Below are 6,609 nucleotides of genomic sequence, written 5' to 3'. Positions count from 1 at the left end.
AAATGTGCATGCTCAATATTAGAATTTTTATAATTTCATCGTCTTTATTTTTATTATCTAAATATGTAATAAAAAATTTTATCCGTGCCTTACACGGGTAATTGTTTAATTATTTGCTTTAATTCAAGCAAGGAAAACATAAAATAACATAATCGATCAAACCAATTTCATCAATTTTGCTATATAATATTCGATGTTATAATTTATATAATTTTATATATCGATCCAAATATTATTAAAATATTATAATAAATCCATTTCGCGCAACGCACAAGCAAAAATACTAGTTTTTTAATAATATCTTTTCATGTAACTAAATCATAATAAATTTACTTAATTCATGAATAGGTAATTAAAGTAACTAAATTTTATAAGGTAAAACCTTGTGTGAGACCCTCTCATGGACCCTTGTTCGTGAGACGGATCATGTCAAGATGAAATGTAGTACTTATACTAACAAATATAATACCCTCTCATGGACCCTTCTAAACACAACATTTTGTCCTTCACATTTATCAAGTAACCACTGTGTTATGCAATTCACCCTTTTGTCACACTTTAACCATTCAATTCTCAATCCATGCTCATTTCTTTCTTCTCCCACCTGCTCTCCCTCAATCTAAATTTTTCCCAACCCTCTTTTTTTACACCAATCTAAGCAATCCTCTATAACTATTCTGTCCATCCTCCCTTCCCCTAAATATACCCCTGCCATTCCTAACTCACCCTTGGAGTTTCTGATTATAAAGCTACAGCCCCCCTCTTGTAGAGCAATGTTAATCTTCATCCAACCCTTTGGTGGTTTACACCAACTAGCCTCTTTAACAATTTTGTTGCACTTGAACATTTCAGCTCTCTTCAATATATAGTTCCAATTGGGAGGGAATGGATCCCATGTTGGCCATTTCCTCATGATACAATCCACCATGTCCCTTGTGATTTTAAAGATTATTCTTGCCCCTGATGGACTTTCCCTCCCATATTTACATTGATTGTAATGCACCCACAGCTCCCACAAAATCACAATTGGCAGTCTATAAGCTAAAAATCTGATCATTCTGTTTTTGGGCTTCTTCCTCCACCATTCATAGCACAGCTGCTTGACACCTCTTATTTGTATATTAAATCCCAAGGATCTTGCAAAAAAACTCCACACATGAGATGCAGTCAGCCCTGTGTAGAAAATATGTTGCAAATTATCCATCCCTGGTTTTGAACAGCAGTAGCATCTTGATGCAAGGTGATATCCAAATCTTCTTAGATTATCATCAGATGGAATTTTCCTCTTAAAGACCCTCCAGGCCAGAAAAGACATTTTCCATGGCACCTCTTTTGTCCAGCAAGGTCTAAACCAGAATTCTCTTTCATTTTCCTCACTTTCCTCCTGTTGCATAACCATTTTCTTTGCAGAGGCTAATGTGAAATTTTCCATCAACATTTAACTTCCAATGTGCAATGTCTGCACAGTTCTCATTCAAATTGATTCCCATAAGACATTGCTGCACCTGCTCCTCCATACCTTCTAGCCTCCACCTCCCTTCACTCCATAGATCTCTAACCCTATCTTTGGATTGACTCTTCCCCTCAATCCCAAATCTTTTAGCTACAGCCCCTAGTCCCATCCAGTCATCCCACCACAGATTCACTTCCCCTCTACCTATCTTCCACCTAATATGCTGCTCAGCTATTTCCGTACTCTCCAACATTCTCTTCCAAACGTGTGAGTCTCCATACTGCCAAGTCTTGCATACAGGGTGTGCCCTTCTGCAATACTTGGCCTTTAAAAAATCACCCCATATTGACCTTTGTGATCTGAAGTTCCACCACAATTTTATTCCAGCAGCCTCTGCTATTACTCTCATGCTTGTGAGCCCCACACCACCTTCCTGTGTTGGTTTAGCTAAGTTTCTCCATGAGCTCCAATGATATTTTGCTTTACCATCAATGGTCCCCCCAAAAAAATCAGCCAACAATTTTTCTATCTTTTTTATCACTGTTTTAGGGGGACCAATTGCATAGAAAACATGGGTTGGGATTGCCTGCAAAACAGATTTGATTAAAACCACCTTACCCCCTTGGGATAGGTGTCTATGCTGCCATCCTGTACATTTGGCAGCAATCTTTGCAATCAATGATGAAAATAAAAGGACCCTCTTCCTTCCAACATAAATGGGGCATCCCAAGTATGTGAAAGGAAAGCCCTTTTTTTGAAAATTTGTCACCCTTTTGACCCTATCTACTACAGTTCTGGAAGCCTTGGGGTGCATATAGAAGGCACTTTTTTCCTTGCTCACCAATTGCCCAGATTGTCCCTCATATGTCCCCAAGGTTTCCATAATATTCTGCACAGCACCCCCTTTACCAGATGTGAAGATAATCATATCATCTGCAAAAGCAAGATGATGAATCTGGGGGCCTGTTCTAGGTTGAGTGAATGGGGCTCCATGTTTTGCAATCAGTTTTGAAAGTAAATCAGCTGCAATGCCAAAAAGACTAGGTGACAAAGGGTCACCTTGTCTTAATCCCCTTGTAGCATGAAAGAAACCATGTTGAACCCCATTCACTATGACTGAATACCAAATATTGCCTATTACTCTTTCCACCAAACCAATCCAATTTTCACAAAAACCCATTTTCCTCATCATAGTGGTCACACATGTCCAAGACATCCTATCATATACTTTGGTCATGTCTAGCTTTAGGATCACATCTTCATTTGTAGTTGTGATACCATGGCATAGCTCCTATACAAGCAGGATGTTATCAACAATATTTCTACCCTTGATAAATCCTGCTTGATAAGGAGAGACCACTCTGACTAGGATACCAGCTAACCTTGTGACCATGATTTTTGTCAACACCTTATTGCAATAGTTACTCAGACTTATAGGTCTAAACTGAGCAAAGGTTGCTGGGTTTGAGACCTTTGGTAAGAGTACTATGGCAAATTATTGTATGGACCATGGTCCACACAGCTGTGTGGACCATGATAAAATGTACATTTTTAATGTACTAAATGTACATTATTTTTGTACTGAATGTACATTATTTTTATACTATAAAAATAATGTACATTCAGTACACAAATAATGTACATCCCCTGAATATAATGTACATTATTTTTATACTGAATGTACATTATTTTTATATTGAATGTGCATTATTTGATAGTATGGTCCACACAGCTGTGTGGACCATGGTCCACACAATAATGATTGGAGTACTATTGCAGTATGTGTGACAGTCCTAGTTAGGGCTTTTCCTTCAAAGAAATCCCTTACCACCTTATACAAGTCTTCTTTCACAATTTCCCAGCAGTTTTGATAGAAGCCTCCACTAAAACCATCTGGCCCTGCTGCACTTTCTGACTTCATACTGAACACAGATTCTTTTACCTCCTGCATTGTGGGCATCCTTGTCAGCATTTCATTATCTTCTTGGCTTACAAGCTCCTGCAAACAATCATATTATTAAGTTTAGCATTAATATATAAAATGGAAAATGACACTTTTTCCCCCTGTGTTATGTGCATATAGCACTTTTTCCCCCTGTGTTATTAAAGTGGCAGTTTTCCCCCCTCAGTTATTTTAAAAGTGGTAGTTTTTCCCCCTATAATGTTAAATTGACATTTTTACCCTTAAATAATTATTTCATTTATTTTTAACTCTCCAACCAAGTATTACTAATATGTATGGAAGATCGCAGTTCGATACAAACCTAATCGAACACTGTAGCAATTGAACTTAAATAGTATGGACGGTAACGGTTACGATTCAGAACCGAAAAAATAAAATAAAATAATTGTTGAATTTAGACTATTTTTAAATAAGAAATAAAATTAAAAAATAAATATATAAATAAGTTTTGATTGGCGGTTCAAAATCGAAATTGGAATCGAACCGTACCGATTTATCAAAATAAGTGTTTGATCATTTTCACTATATATGACTGTGGTTCAGTTTCAGTTCATGGTTCAACAATCATTTAATTTTATTTTTTCGGTTCTGAATCGTAACCAGAACCATCCATACTATTTCGGTATGATTGCTACAGTGTTTGGTTAGGTTCGAACCGAATCATGACCATCCATACATATAAGTAATAATTTGTTGGAGAAGAAAAAATAAGAAATAATAATTTTTAAGGGTAAAAATGTCAATTTAACATTCCAGGGGGAAAAATAGCCACTTTAATAACACAGGGGAAAAAAGTGTTATATGCACATAACATAGGGGAAAAAACTGTCATTTTTCCTATATAAAATTTATATATTTAGAAACTACATTAAAAGTACTATTAAACACAAAAAAATTAAATTTAAAAATAATAAAAAATTACTAAAGAAAATAAGCAAAGAAAGAAGAGTTGGTTTGACCAATGAATAGTAAATAGGACAGGTAAAATGGGACAGAGTGTGTAATACTTTTCATCAAAAGTTTTACATTATTTCATAGAAATAATAAATATTTTATTACTGATTTAGTATTACATTAGCTAATATAAGTATTAAATTTTATTTTGATCAAATCCGTCTCACGAACAAGGATTCGTGAGACGGTTTTACATCAGTTTTGTCTTTTATAAATAATGTAATATCAAAAAAAAATTATGAATAAAAAATACGGTAATATATTTCTCTCTTTAAAATATTTTTAAGTCAGCAAATCTACCATATGTCACGAAAGAAGAGAACCAAATCCACCCATCATATCAGTAATCAGCCGATGTATGTTATTGATAAAAATCAAAATGTGGTTGACCAAATAAAGACTATGCAACTTGTCCATCAGTTCATGGAATAACCCGAGACGCAGAAGAACAAGTATAGCTTTGTAGCCTGGTAGACCATAGATCTGATCGTCTGCAACAAGAATCTCTTTTTACCCAACTTTACGGGTAAAAAGCATATCGATAATACTCCCTCATCCCATTTTACAAGGCTAATTATATTCATTTTAGAATAAATAAATACGGAGTAAGACGTAATAATTTTTATCAAATTTATTTTCTAAAAAGAAGTGTATTAGTTCCTTGGTGGTCCAATTTTAAAAATTAATGTAAAGATTTAAAAAAATAAATAAAGTTAATAGTGTTGAAATAAGAAAAATAAAAATAAGTTTGGGAAAAATTATAAAGAAAAAGTATGCAAAACTAAGTCGAAAGGAGGTGTATGAAATAATAATATATTGTACTATTTTTTTTTGAAAGAATATATTCTACTATTAATATATGATTCTATTCTCACACATACATATATATGTGTTAGTTTTATGACTTTTGAGTAGTCAACGGCTGGCTAACACAATCATTAAAATAACGAGTATATAGAAAAATATAAAGAAAATATATGGAGAGAATAAATATTTTGCATTACTTAGAATTGCTTATCATCTCCCAATGTATGCGGGATCTATCTATACATATTTTGAGCTTAGAGTCCTACAAAGAATAAGAATCATAGACTCCCTCAAATTGAGAGTCATTGTTACACTGAAAGTAATTAAGTCTAGTCTTATTACATTTGGAATAATTAGCACAATCCTTATTACATTATGAATAATAAGTCTCATCCTATTAAACTATTAATAGGCCCAAATTGCTCATTCCTTCTTGGGCCGGTACATGTGGCCCGAGCCCTTTGGTTGAATGGTTCGTCTAGTCGGCCTAATCTACCATCAATCAATAGGAGAATTGAAATGAAAATAAATCATTCCTATAAAAGGTGAAAACTCACCTGGACCATCCATCATGGTTCATCAATGGTTAAAGTTTTAGGAAAAAAATACAAAGTCAATTTTGTAACTATTGTGAACTTTCAAGTTTAGTGACACCCGTTCATTTTCCTTTTATTTGTCTGCAATCATCAACTATTGATATATCCAAATAGATTATATTGATCATATCAGTACTTATATATATATATATATATATATATATATATATATATATATATATATATACACACACACACACACACACAAATGTTCAAGTGAGTCCACTTGTTCCCATGAGTCCATGAGGACAAATCTTATCCATTGATCTTGTATTCTATATGGCTATAACTTTCTGGGGGGTTTTTTTGTTTTTTTCCTTTTTTTGCTTTTATGTAAGGGTTGTTTAATAATTTGTTTGTACATTCATCATGGTTCATCAATGGTTAAAGTTTTAGGAAAAAAAAAACGAGGTCAATTTTGTAACTATTGTGAACTTTCAAGTTTAGTAACACCCGTTCATTTTCCTTTTATTTCTCTGCAATCATCAACTATTGATATATCCAAATAGATTATATTGATCATATCAGTACTTATATATATATATATATATATATATATATATATATATATATATATATATATAGGGTCATGTTTAGGTGTGGCCGTGCTCTCCCGTGCGGCCGTGCAGTTCACACCACTCAATGTTACGAAATACACCACTCAATGTTAAGAAACACACCACACAAATATGCACTGTGGTGTGTTTCTTAACATTATGGTGTCATTATGGTGTGTTTCATTGTGTTTCATTGTGGTGTGTTTCTTAACATTGAGTGGTGTATTTCGTAACATTGAGTGGTGTGTGACCGCACGGCCGCACGGGAGAGCACGGCCG

The sequence above is a fragment of the Ipomoea triloba genome, chromosome 11 (genome assembly GCF_003576645.1).
Source record: "Ipomoea triloba cultivar NCNSP0323 chromosome 11, ASM357664v1".
NCBI classification, from domain to species: domain Eukaryota; kingdom Viridiplantae; phylum Streptophyta; class Magnoliopsida; order Solanales; family Convolvulaceae; genus Ipomoea; species Ipomoea triloba.
Note: the sequence above shows the minus strand (reverse complement) of the source record.